Raw genomic sequence first — 13,821 nt, forward strand, 5'->3', positions numbered from 1 at the left:
GAATGGGATGAATAGAATTTCTGGTGTCAGCAAGTGGTCTCTAGACTCTGGTGGCGGGTGATTAACTCATCGGCTGCTGCAGCTTCCCCTGCCCACACTTTGACAAACCAGGTATGTGGAGGCTCCAGGGTTGAAAGTGTTGCAGGAGAACATGGACAAGGAATGAGTTAACCCCTGTGGCACACCATGCAGTTCTGCAACGCACGCACCACTGAATGCCCCACGTCCGGGAAGGGGCCCGGAGAGGAGGGTTTGAGGCGACAACGGGGAGACAAAAACGGCCGTGGCATCAGATGTCAGCCCCAAAGACCTCGGCAGGTGGAAGATGTGTGCAGAGATGCACCCTCCCTGAAAGGCGTGTCCCACCTTCAATGCTCCTGCCTCGTTGGCTGGAGGAAGGGACAAGTGAGATGTTGTCATGTGATCAATGATCAAGGAGGGAGATAAGGTGAGGTAGTGACTTTTCACACCTGCCTGAGACTTTCTCAAAGATGATGCTAGATACATTCTTTTCTCCCCCTTTTTTTTTACTTTAATCACTGCATCTCTTTCCAATCGAGTGATTCAAAAACTATCCCAGATCTTCTTCCACTGCCTGTTTTTCTTTAACAGCTACTTTGTTAAGGTGAAATGAAATGAAATGATAGCAGTAGCACGGCAAGACTTCAAAGATGCTCCTTTCATTTCAACATCAATACACAGGTAGTGAAAGTTTTCTTTTTTCTTAAGATGCTTAAAAAAAATCAAAATTAAAGAGAAACAGACTCTATAGAAAGTGAAAGGGTGCATCTCATGGAGGCTGTGAACAATGGAAAGTGTCAAAAAGGGTGTGACAAATGTCTCTTTCAAAAACTTCAAAGGATATATGAAAAAATCACACCCAGGCACAAACTGCCACCCTAAGAATCATCCGTCAAGCAAGATTTTGAATGATTGGTCTTATTAACTGCAGCTGAAATATCATTGCTAACAGCAACAAATGAAGTCCAAAGTACCTGACATATATCTGTTCTCTTTTTCTCCCTTTCTGTCAACTCTTGTTTTCTCGGTCTGAAAGGAGAAAAACTTTAACTTTGGCTTGTTTTGGGCAATTTGAGAAATAAATTGTATAAAACAGACTGCCCCTGAACTCTCACACTGTAAAATGTGTTAATGCCATGGTGTGCACAGAAAGAGAACAGACAAACATAAGATTGGCAAACACATGAGAATTTTACTTGAATAATCAGTGCCTTGCTTTTTTTTTTTAAAACGAAACAATTTTTCACAGGTCTCTCTGAGCTGAAAACGATGTTTATGTACACATGTACATGAACAGAATCATGTGCCAGATGATCACATGATGTAGCTAACTGGTTTGGCACTTCTCCTCACTTGCCATGAAAGTCATCATTTCTTCTTCTTTTTTAATGAACAAGAAACAAATACCCATCTTGCATTGAAAATCTTGTGTCCAAAAGAATGACATCTCCCAGTGAAAACATTTTCCTGAACTATGGAGTAAGAAAATGTGGATTTACATTGTTCTAGGTGGTGAATTTTGTTGCTGAATGGTCAATTAACACATCAATCCAACTGATGCGAAAACCCCTCAAAATGTGTCCATACAAACTATATCCCAACTAAGGACATATGCTGCATGCATTTACAAGAGTTGTGAATGCGTGGAATCACCCCTTCAGCATTAAAAACACTCCTGTCCAATTAACACCCCCCCCCCCAAAAAAAAAAAAAAAAATTCCTTTTGCATCCATCCCTCCCAACCTTGATATATACAGTAGTCTCGCTGGCCCCAGCAGAGCCGATCTCTAGTGGAACCCCGGCCCCACACACCTTCCACGCGATTACACAGGCTCATGATGAGCTCCCGACACGTTTGGAATCGCCAAGCGAGGGCGATGCGCATCGACATTGCCACCTCGCCCCGTGGGACTCCCTTTCCCCTTCTCCCCCCTCCCCCCAGCTCCACAGCCTCCATTCATCTAGCTGGAATCTGTTTAATTGCGAAAGGCACATATGTGCTTGCAGAGGAGGGGGCGAGGGAAAGGATAGTCAGATATGAAGGGAGGGTTTAGTTTTGTTTCACTGTCGGAGGACAGATCCCATACCAGGATTGTGAAATTGGATGGAAAATCACGCGAGTGAACACATACTTTCCCCCCATCTCATCGGCCGGCCATGTTGTGAAAATATTAAGAAAACAGCTCGGAGATCTCGCGGGGGTGCCAGGGATGAGCTTCAAAGCAAACAAGCCAATCTGATTTCTCACACTTCATTTTTTTTTTCTTTCTGCTCTGTGTCTTTCCATTTTCCCCTCTGCTATTCCTATTTTGGCAAGTGTCTTCCTGTTTATTGACACCCTGCCAGTTCCGGGCAATTATAGCCTCTTGTCACCTTTGGCAACTTTCTGATTTCATCCCTTTCTTCAATGTTTCATTTCACTTGTATCTGGCTAGTCTTGCAGAAAACGGGACTACCTCCTAACCAATTTCACACTGAGTTACAAAGCGTTCTTTGAGCTCTTTTTCTTACTTTCCAACAGTTTTTCTTTTTTTCTTTTTTTTTTTTTTTTTTTTTTTTTGGGGGGGGGGGGGGTTAGGGAAGGGCTATTTTCATTTATAAAAGTTAAATACACAACCCAAAAGAGGTAAGTACAATCACCCATGAGTTGTTGCTGTTGTTGTTTTTCTACCACACTGTTATTCTGTACTCAACATGCCACTGCCCAAGATTTAAACTAAAAAAATGTCAGATGTTGCAATTTTCTGATCAGCCTAGAACTGAAAAGAGAAACATTTGACACATGCCAGATTTTGATAGCTGCTTGCGATGAATCATGGGCACATAAATCATGGGTCTGAAGACTGACGTAAGATCAGAGGTGTGACTCCAAACAACTTTCCCACTGCATCAGTGTGTTATTTGCACTTACTACCAGTTTTCCAATTTTCGCACCCGGAGATTGCACTTATTCGAATGACGGGACGATGCGTCATACCATTCCAAAACCGATGCACGTACTAAGCTGGTTTCACACGAAGATAAGCACTGAAAACAGATATCTATGGAGATCACAAGCACAGAAAAAAGGGAAAAAAATTCAAGAGCGTCACAAAAAAGAATAATAACGAACACTTTTGCATATATGGCCGTGATATCAGACTAGCGTGCAGCCACTCCCTAAAGTGTCGTTAATCTCATCAAACCTGGGATGCGGGCACAATGACAGCAGTTCTCATCGCAAAACACATCAAATGTCAAAGGTCAACTTATGATACGATACAGGATGTCCCGAAGGCATGTCCGTATTGGGGGGAAAAACCCTGGCATTTTTTTTCTTCTTCTTCTTTTCTCTTTTGCCCCGGGTTGGGTGAAACCGGATAGGGCCTGCGTAAATTCGAGCGACGATGTCATTACTGCTCTGAGACGTTGGTGGCAAGGAGCAGCCGATTTCCTGGCGCTGCGGATGCGACATTGCGCAGCTCTCTTCCCACCGATTCCGGCCCGTGTTTAACACATGTAGACTCTTGCAGTGGCGAGGCAGCCATTTATCACTTATTCATGTGGGCTGTCTAAAGCTGCTTGGGCCGCAGCGCTGACAAAGGGTAAAAAGGAAGGGGGATGAAATAAGAGAAGAAACTTTTTCTCTGATGGTGCAAAAAGAAAGAAAAAAAAAAAACGAAGAAGAAAAAAAGTGATCACTGACAGTCTAGATTACCAGTCTCATTTATCACGCGTGAGGTGAGCTTGGTCTGAGAAGGATGAGCCAAAATTCTCTTCTCCAGGGATTCGGGGGGGGGGGGGGGAGGGGCTAGAAAAGTGGTCATCCCAGGGAAACCTGACAATTCTTGCACAATTAAAGAACAAAAAAAGGAAATATACCTTCTTTCTCTTTCTCCCCCTTCCCATCCCCCCTTTTCTGCTTTCATATGCTCCACTTCTCTGTGTTTCTTCTCCTTAATTCCTTCACCGTCCTCCTTCAGTTTCTCGTCTTTCTTTCATTTCTCATTCTCTTTCCATCCCTCCCCCCTTTCCCGCTCCACAAATGTAACATATTCCTGTTTACAGCAGAATGTTGGAACCAGCGAGCAAATACTGAAAAAAACATGGGAAACATCTTTATCATATCTAACAAGTCATTTTTGGAGGGGTTGCACATTTGTTTGATAATGGTGCTTGGGCTACCAAACCAAGATGAGAACAGATACTCCCTCTCCCCCATCAGCCCATTTTTTTTTTGCAACTCTCATGAGAATGGCTCAGAGGAAAGTGTGTCACAGAAAAGCATCAAGTTCCCTGCCACAATACTTTTTTTTTTCTCTCTTTTTTTTTTCCCCCCATTGACACTAAGATTAGTGTGATCGGTGCTGCTGTCGTACATCACCTATGGCATTATGGGTTAATACTATGAATACAAATCAATATTTGTTTTTTGCTTAAGTTTGTTTGTTTGTTTGTTTTTTGCTTGGCTTTGAAAGAAAGGCTGGAAATAAAGTATGCCCCTTTTCACGACTGACCTGAAATGTAATACTTGATCTTCACATCTCCACCTATATCGTGCCTCTCATCCGGTCTCTCATAACGGGAACAGGGCCTAATTTTCGAAACCCATCGCCATCACTGCCTTCACACAATCGAGTACGAGCGCAGATGGAAGCAGAAACCGACAACTCACCTTCACGTTACCCGACGAGAACAGTCATATCTTAGTCACATACAGGGTAATGAGTGCAATGCATACTTTCTTTTCTTCTCAAATTCCTGAGAGTGGAAGAAAATATCTCACCTACACCACCAAAATTTGAATGAGGAAAAAAATATCCCCAGAGAGGAGATTGTTGTGAATATGATCCGGTGAAATCGAGAAAAAAATATATATTTCTTTAAAAAAAAAGAAGAGAGGTGACAAATCAATGGGAATGGCTGCAAACTCTGGCAAACCAGAAGCATGACAGAAGAGTAGTTTAATGCAGCATTTCATTAAGTGGCACTTTTGATCTGGTGATTCAAAATTGATTCGTGATCAAGGTTCCTCAACACATGTGTAAAAGAAAATCTTATGTGAATATCCTGGCTCTCTGTGTTTAATGTATCATATACAAATAGAACATAAATGTTTGATACATCTCTTGTAGCATTTAAAGAAGTGACAGATGTTTTGTTGGTAATGTCAGTCAAATTTTCTGTCAAGCAATATCCTCAGCAACAACAATTTCCACATTTATAGAGTGAAAGAAATATGGGAAGCTGCTCAAAAACTATCACAGTCCTATCACACGGACAGCAACTTCAAGATGGCAATATAATTTTTTTGTTGAACAAAGATTTCTCAAGCTTTCAACCATAGTTTACAAATCTTTTCATTTTACTGACATTGCAGAGAAACCGCCACTTTCCAGTTCAGCTAGCTTCTCTGTCATCAAACCAGGAAAAAAAAAAAAGAAAGAAGGAAAAGAAAAGAAGACAGATATCAATCAATCAAACAATCAATATGAGTCCTGTCTCCGACAATTAAACCAGCAAGATGATGCCACAATCTGAGATTGTCCTTCGTATGGTTTGATTCCTCTTTTGACGTTTTAGTCCTTTGAAGTCCCCTTCTTCATTTGCCAAGGACATGAGTTTTAAAAGATTTTTTTTTTTTGGTTACTCGTTCTCTTTCAAGTACCACATGGGACTGATGCCAAAATCTGTCCCAGGGGCCACTCTGCAAACATGAACAAAGAAAAGGCAAAGAAGAAGAAAAAAAGGGAAAACAAAACAAAGCAAGACAACACAGAAACATCCCCGCACAGATCTGAAGATTTACTCTTCTTAAAACAGAAGCCATTATTGGCAGACTTTCTAGTCAGACTCCAAGGTATAGAGAGAGAGTGAGACCTACAAGGTTGGGACCCCCAGAGGTGCCATCTACTGCCAATCTGCTATTGTTGGAGGAAAAGACACACCCACTGGCCCTTGTGGAGTAATGGTCTTGAATAGACCAACTGCTTGGACCATGTCAGTCCCCTTTCACATTCGGAAACAAAACTGAGCAAAAATCATCACTTCAATTACTTAACCTACATATCTACAAATTGTGGCTCCACCATTTCCTTTTCCACATACTATTTACGCCGAATATTTCATGAGGTTTTTATTTCTGCAAATTTCGCGAGTCGGGTGTTATTCGCGTAATTAAAGACACGCAGAAATAATGATGCTGATCCCGATATGAACATGACACACAGGTATACATTTCTCCATTTAATGCATTACTCCACAATTGCAAATTTAACCACTCGCAAAATCGTTGGGAAGTCCCGATTCGCGAAAATTAGACTCGCTGAATATATGACGTATACAATACCCCTTCCCCTTTCATAAATTTTTCTTTTTTAAGAGAAGTTGAGAGACTGAAATTATGTAGATTCAACAGGGGAGAGAGAGGGAGAGAGAGAGAAAGAGAGAAAGAACAAAAAAGAGGAAATTGAGGAGGATTGAGGAGGATTAAGGAGACTGAATGACATGTGATGTAATGTCCCTACATGAAGCTCTTTTACACAAGAAAAAGTAAATGTATGTTCTTCCCCGGTAAAACATTACATACATTGCAAGGAGTGTAGAAATATCAAATTCTATTTTCTACTTTGTACTTGCTTCTTTCTTTATTTTGAAATACCCCACGAAGGTGACTGCTTTTCACATGGTTATTGCAATATTCAATCTATCATATTCACCTTTTTTTTACTGTGTATGGTACAAATTCTAAATGTTAGTGGTTCTCATAGTAACAACAACAACAAAAACTTTCCTCCAGGTTTCAATGTACTGATGCAAGACTTTGTAGACATATTTTAACTGGTCACAGAAAAGTTTCATTTTATTTTCTTTCTTGGAATACAATTGCTTTGAAAAGAATGACATTGTAAATACTAAATAAGTGCACTACTCATAGTTAAGGGCAGGGCCGCCAACTCTCACGCATTGAGCGTGAGACTCACACATTTTGGTCCTTTCTTACTCTAAAACTTTATTTCATTTGCATGCATTTCTATTGATCTCACTCATTTTGACTCCTAAATTATAGCATTGGCCTATGGGAGTCTCACTCTCAACTAGTTTCCAGTGTTGGCAGCCCTGGTTAAGGGCAGTAAGCTCTTGATGAACTTTCTAAATTCGATCAATCTCAATAAGTATTGGTTTGGTTTAGCAGCACTATCAACATGACACTTTATATCATAAACCATATATTTTGCAGTGATTTCAATTTGACAAATTTCATGAGCCACTGATAATCACAAAATGGAAACCACACATAGATATTGCTTCCTGGAATCAGATTACAAAATTGAATGCAATATCGTCTCTAGGATGCAAAGTAGCTAAATTTTCTTTTGGAGAATGAATAATGCTTATTTCTCACACTGTTGCATGAGCTTTCCATTATCAATTCAACCACTTGTGAAACTGCCTTACAAGTCCTAATTCACTTTAATATTATCATTCTTGCAAAATAAATGGCATATACAGTATGTGCATATATACATGAAACATAGTATGCTTGCTTTATATACCTTTTATCAATTCATGTATTCATCCATCTAATCATTCATAAATATATGAATGCTTAGGTGGGCAATCTAAAGAATTCTAATTTTTTCTAGAAATAATGATTTTCATAAAAAACAGTCAATGGCAATTAGAACTGCCTGTAACATACAAAATGTTACAAACTGCAAAATAACTTCAATCTATAAAATAAAACTGGCACTGTACAAAAAATAAATACCTTGTCTTACCAGTATATTCCCCAGCTTGCATTTACGTAGCTCGCTGAAAGATATGTAATATATTAGTATCTGTAAAGCTGAACAAGGCTTATTTAATTCAAATTCATGAATTTTTGCATCAAGTTGTTGTCTTTTCTTTTCAATCTGTAGTAAAGGTTTGTAATTTCAACAAGGTTTAAAACAAGGCTTATACTTATAGTTAAAGGGGATGGCTAGTAACTGATCAGTGGGAATCAGTGGGAATGCTGAGGGATGATTGTTCCAATCCTTGTGGGATTCATTTAAGAGTACATTATATATCTATTCTTGTGTGAAAATTATTTGCTTCAGAATGGTCTCATATTCAAGTAATGTGCAGTTTAATGTTTCCAGGTAAGCGTCCCTGGTCAGTGACGGGGCATTAATCTGCACATTACTTGAATATGAGACCGTTCTGAAGCAAATAATTTTCACACAACAGTAGATATATAATGTACTCTTAAATGAATCCCACAAGGATTGGAACAAACATCCCTCAGCATTCCCACTGATTCCCACTGATCGGTTACTAGCCATTCCCTTTAAGCAGGACGGTTAGTAAAACATTTTGGTTCAGTGGATAAGACTGAAGTCTCTCAATCATGAGGTCAGTGATTCAAATCCCCTGGCAGCGGTGGTTGTGCCTTCGGGCCTACTATTTAAGTGGTCTTCTTGAGAGGACTTTAAAAAGCCATCAATCCCATAGGAGAATGCTCAATAGCATTCAAGTGATTCCTTCGTGGACAAACAAAATGAATCCACACAAACAATTACACACGAGTGAGGCACTACTGCTAACAGATGAATGACACTTACAAAAGATGAAAGCAATTCAATTGTGATAATGTTCACTAAAGTTGCAATATGTGCATGGAAACACCTTCTCTATCTTGAGAGAGAATACATATATATATATATATATATATATATATATATATATATATATATATATATATATATATATATGTTTATATATATATATATATATATATATATATATATATATATATATATATATATATATATATATATATATAATATATTATATATATATACACATGGGTGCAGATTTCAAGGAGACTTCCATGGCTTCAGATAGGAGGCAAGATTCAATCTATCTTTGGAATGTTTACTGCCATATTTTGCGTTATTATTTTGAAAGATGAAGCTGTAAAATCCTTTATCTCCTTTTATGCAAGAAGCATCATATCAAAAATAGAATGTAATGAATTCACAGACTTGTACTGCAAAATGCACAGGAAAAAAGACAATATGCTCTCTTTCATTTTGTTTTTCAAATCCATTTTGTATTTTTGAGGAACCCAACTGTTTGTACCTTATTGTTCATTGGGTAACTCAGACTGTTACAGAGATACATTCGTATCTCAAAAATGTTACCGCAAAATAAGTGGAAAAATGATTTTGATAACACATTTAGTCACAAATTTTGCAGCACTAACAAACCATTTTCTCTTTGTCAAATGAAAATCATTCAGACTTTTGCGACACTCCCTTCTGAATAAAGATCAGGTGTGGTTAATGACTTGCTTGCCAGCAAAACACCACTGAGATTACAACAAACAAAGTCTTAAACACCATATTAAGATTACAATCTGAAAAGGGTCCTGCAATCCTAGCATCCCATATTGTTACTCCTCTGCCAAGACCATCTCGTCTTAAATGACTTTGTATCTGGGCCAGACTGTGTGAAGGATGTCAAAAGAGGGAGATTTCATCCAATCCCCGGGACACTGCTTCGTGCTCTCGCATCGATCCAAGTTTGATTCAAACTTCTCCCCAGCCCGGCAAAGGAGATCCCCATTCGCCTTACAACTGATGTTGAGATAAATACCAGAAGGTGGAAATAAAGAGACAATACTGCCATTGAGGGCGCCACAATCAGAATCAAGCTCAGCTTTGTTCCTTCCATTGAGCAACTCGACTAACCCCTCGGCTTATCAAATCAATACCGCCGACATCCACCAGGGGGAGAACAATGGCCCTCCCAACAGGTAGACATCCGAGATCCAACCATTATTTATTCACGAGAAACAGCATTGGTTGCACAATGAAACAAAAGGGGAGTAAAGCAAAGCGCAGCAAAAGGGAAGACGACAAATGCCGAATAGAGCAAGGAGAAGAATGGGTGCTGCTCGCACCGAAAGTTTAGACGAACAATGTTCTTTGGCAGGTGCACAATCGACACTTCGACGGCGAAGATTAATTATTGACGTGACATGGTCAATTTTACCTCAATGAGACCTGCATTATTAATGATATCAAGTCCTCTACTGGAAGATAGATGAAAGAGATGCGGCCTTCCATCCTTCATCCATTGATCTGCCAAAATCACTATCGCCATGGCAACTGTGTATAACTTCGCACCAGCGCCGATCGATCTCAAGTCGTCTGATAATCTTACACAAATCTATACAAAGGACCCCCTCATGAGAGTCAAGATTGACCTGAAAAAAAAAAGAAAGGAAAGAAAAAGAAATCGAAGAGAGATTGAAAGAATGGAAACACCAGTCGCCTTGCTCGTATAATGATCTATTTGGGTTTGGATAAGGTAGTCCTTCCTTGAGATAAAAGTTTATTTACCTTTGTTCTTTTTACCTCATTTGAAAGCCCAACTTCTGTCTTAACTGAAAATCAGATGCACTGGGGATAGCCTTATTCTTTTGTAAGTTCATCAAGGTGACCTAAATTTTGTCAGAATACAGCACTTATCATAAAAAAAAAGTTGGCATAAAATGCAAAGCTTGATACACTTAGTCAGAAGAAATGTAAAATATTACCTGAATTTCACTTTTCAAGTTTTTCTACCCAAAACTCAACATATTTCCAGTTTCCTGGTGAAAAAAAGTAGACTCTGTCTAATATTTGTCACTCTGGAAGAAATGCTGTCATTCGCCAACTGCAAGGGCCACATAAAAGCTTCTTTGAGCTTATCAACACTCCAGTCATGTGTAGTGCGGTAGCTCCTCCTAATGCGAAAATGAAGTAACTTCGCTCACGAGCAATTTTTTCAGGCATTACATAAAATACTTCCCGAGTTACACACAAAGAACTAAGACGCGATGAGTGCTCCTGACATTGCTCATTCACAACATGTTATCCATCTCCAGGAGAAAATGCTTGAAATATTTCCGGGAAAAAAAAATGCTCTCAGCATTTAACAACGGCGGACAAAAGATCTTGAGAGTTCAACTCGCCACACTTGAGAACGGTGGTGAGATCACGGTGAAAGCTAGCCAGCATTTCTCAGCGTATTTCATACAATGCACGGCTGAATCACCTTAAATGTGTAAGTCAGTCTTCCAATACTTTTTTTGTAAATACAAAGGAGAGGAGTGATAAATGCAGTATGGCTCAATTGCAGCTTCTGAACATATTGATCTGTCGAACCTCGATACAGCATGCAAGAAAGATGTTCAAAAAACCACCAGACACTTGATATTGATAAATATACACAACAGGCTGCAACTTCCCTACTCCTAAAGAAGCAGGTAAAAGGCCTAGCTGCTAAAAGCATCTTTACATGTATTGATTCCCGTTTCTTTTTCCCCAAGAACCTTTCATCACTGTGGACACGTTAACTTTGAGAGATGTCACAGAAATGCGAAGGAAAATCACAAGGGATATATATAGTCATTGTGAGATCAGCGACTGGAGTAGGCATGCCTACTAAAAAGTTTCATTGAGGGGAAAAAATCTTTTTTAATACTGGATCAATATACCAAAGAGTATAACTGTTAAGTCAAATATTAAATCAAGTGATTCCTATTCAATCTCTTTATTTCTTTTGAAAGTACTAGTGTGGAATGGAGGAATCGAAATCATTATGACTGGACAGTGAAAACGCTAAACCCTAAAGCTCAAACACTCTTTCCAGTCCTAGAATTCCCTGCTGTTTGCAGTTCTATGAGTTTATAAAGAAAATGACTTTTTAACCCACTGAGGATGAACTGATGTCATTACAACACACGTTTCCCATTGACACCTGCAAGAGTACTAGTCTTGAACAGGTTATATTACATGTTTGTGTTTATTTATCTATTTATTTATCTATCTTTAAACTCATTTAGCTAATCTACTATCTATTTGTTCATCAATTCATCAAATCATTGTTTGTTTGTTTGTTTTTTTTATTTATTCATTCATCTATGTTATTATAGTAATCTATTTCTCCAATGATCTATTCATTTCTTCATGTTTTTCAGTCATTTATTAATTTTGGCAGATCCCATTCTCTAATAACACATGATTAGTCTTTATACCTGCGCTACTGATATACTGACGCCAAATGGAGTGCTTAAACTCTAGGAGACAGCAACACCGACCACCTAATCTCAGGCATACAGAAATCACTTTCGTGGAAACTCTGCTCCCTGGAAATGTTGTTTTTCATCAAGAAGCATGAAGCCAGATGCAGAAAAAAAAAACAGTGAAAGTTTTACTGGAGGTGGATTACAGTTTAATACAGACTTCTGAATTTTTCACACATTCCAACCAAGCAGTGACATTGACCCCAGTTAATTATGTCAACCAGATGAGGCATGATGTCACTGCCTCGAAAGTTTGATATTTGTTTGTCATATCATCAAAACTATATTCTTGTGGATGGTTTTCTTTTCTTTCTTTCTCTTTTTGGTGCATCATTGATTAAGCATCAATGAACTCACACTTGAAAGGAAATTTTCATTACATACACATTGAAAATACAGAATGTTTAGTGCAAAATTTCTTCTGTTTCTATTTTTTTCAACAAAAAAGGGAAATTCAGCAGATATTTGCATGTAAGGCATTAGGAGTGTCACAAGTCAACATCATCAGCTCCTTGTTCACTTTACATATATGTCAGAGACAAATGTACATCATTTTGTGAAAATGTGTGAGACTGGTAAATTTATTGAATTCTGTAACTTTTGGTAAATCTTTAGCAGAAATTCGATGAAACTTTTGCTTTTGTTTTGCATGAAAGAGCTCGATTATATTCCTTGCAATCATTTCAAACATGGAGTGAAGGAGCTTCACTCTGAAGAGTGAGGCATCTCTGCCCCAGCAGAAGCACTCCTTCGACCACACCGATTTGTCATGGCATAAAAGATACAACTGTATGGTCAAGTCAGCACATAAGGAGCGGTCAAGTGCAGTCGTTCTTAAGCCTGGATCATGAGAGCAAATCATCACCACAGGACAGTTACGATGGAGCCTCTCTCCTTGAGAGGGAGATACTGGCTGGCATGGCAGGGAAAGGACAGTCCAGACTAATTCTCCAATCTTTTCTCTTTTTTGGGGGGTCTCATTCTTCAATTCTTGTGGTGGTACTAAACAATGAAAGAGTGGAGGGGAAAGGGGAAGGACGGTACAGTCACCTGCTCTTGGCACATTAGGATAAAGCTTACGGGAGAGGAGAGGGGCATCACATCTTCCCCACCTGTCTCCAGTATCAAGGAGTCAAGAGATAACCCACTTGAGGACCGCTAATCATCCTCTCTCAACCCCCACTACCCCCCCCCCCTTTTCAAAAGTTCATTAGCGAAATTAGAGTGCAGCGGTAGTGACCTTGCATAGAATGAGGTTTTCTATCCAAGCTCTTTTACTTGGTCGGCTCTGTCTCTGCCCTTGTAATTACCTCTCTCTCTCTCATCATCTCTGTCTAGTCATGTTTACAAACAGGTTTCCTTGACCCCACTCTTAGTACAGACCACACTTCATCCTCAAGTGGCATGGTTTTGAATGTTGCAAGACATGCGATGACCAGGGAGGCGTCCCTCCCTGCAATGACCAACTGAACAAGAACATACGCACACACAAACACACATATACACACACATGAATGCTCAAACACACGGAGGATGCTAGAGAAATTTCAGGTAAAGAAATGCACATTCTCTTTGATACAAAAAAAAACAAATCTATATTCACTCTTGAATTGAGCATCAGTTCTGCAAAAGGTAGGAAGATCATCCAGAGTGGGCAAAAGCTCTCATCTGCAAATGCATTTAAGAATTTCGATGATGATGGT

The sequence above is a fragment of the Diadema antillarum genome, unplaced genomic scaffold, assembly GCF_040938485.1.
Source record: "Diadema antillarum isolate AM-2024a unplaced genomic scaffold, OU_Dant_1.0 seq00000860_RagTag, whole genome shotgun sequence".
Taxonomy (NCBI): Eukaryota; Metazoa; Echinodermata; class Echinoidea; order Diadematoida; family Diadematidae; genus Diadema; species Diadema antillarum.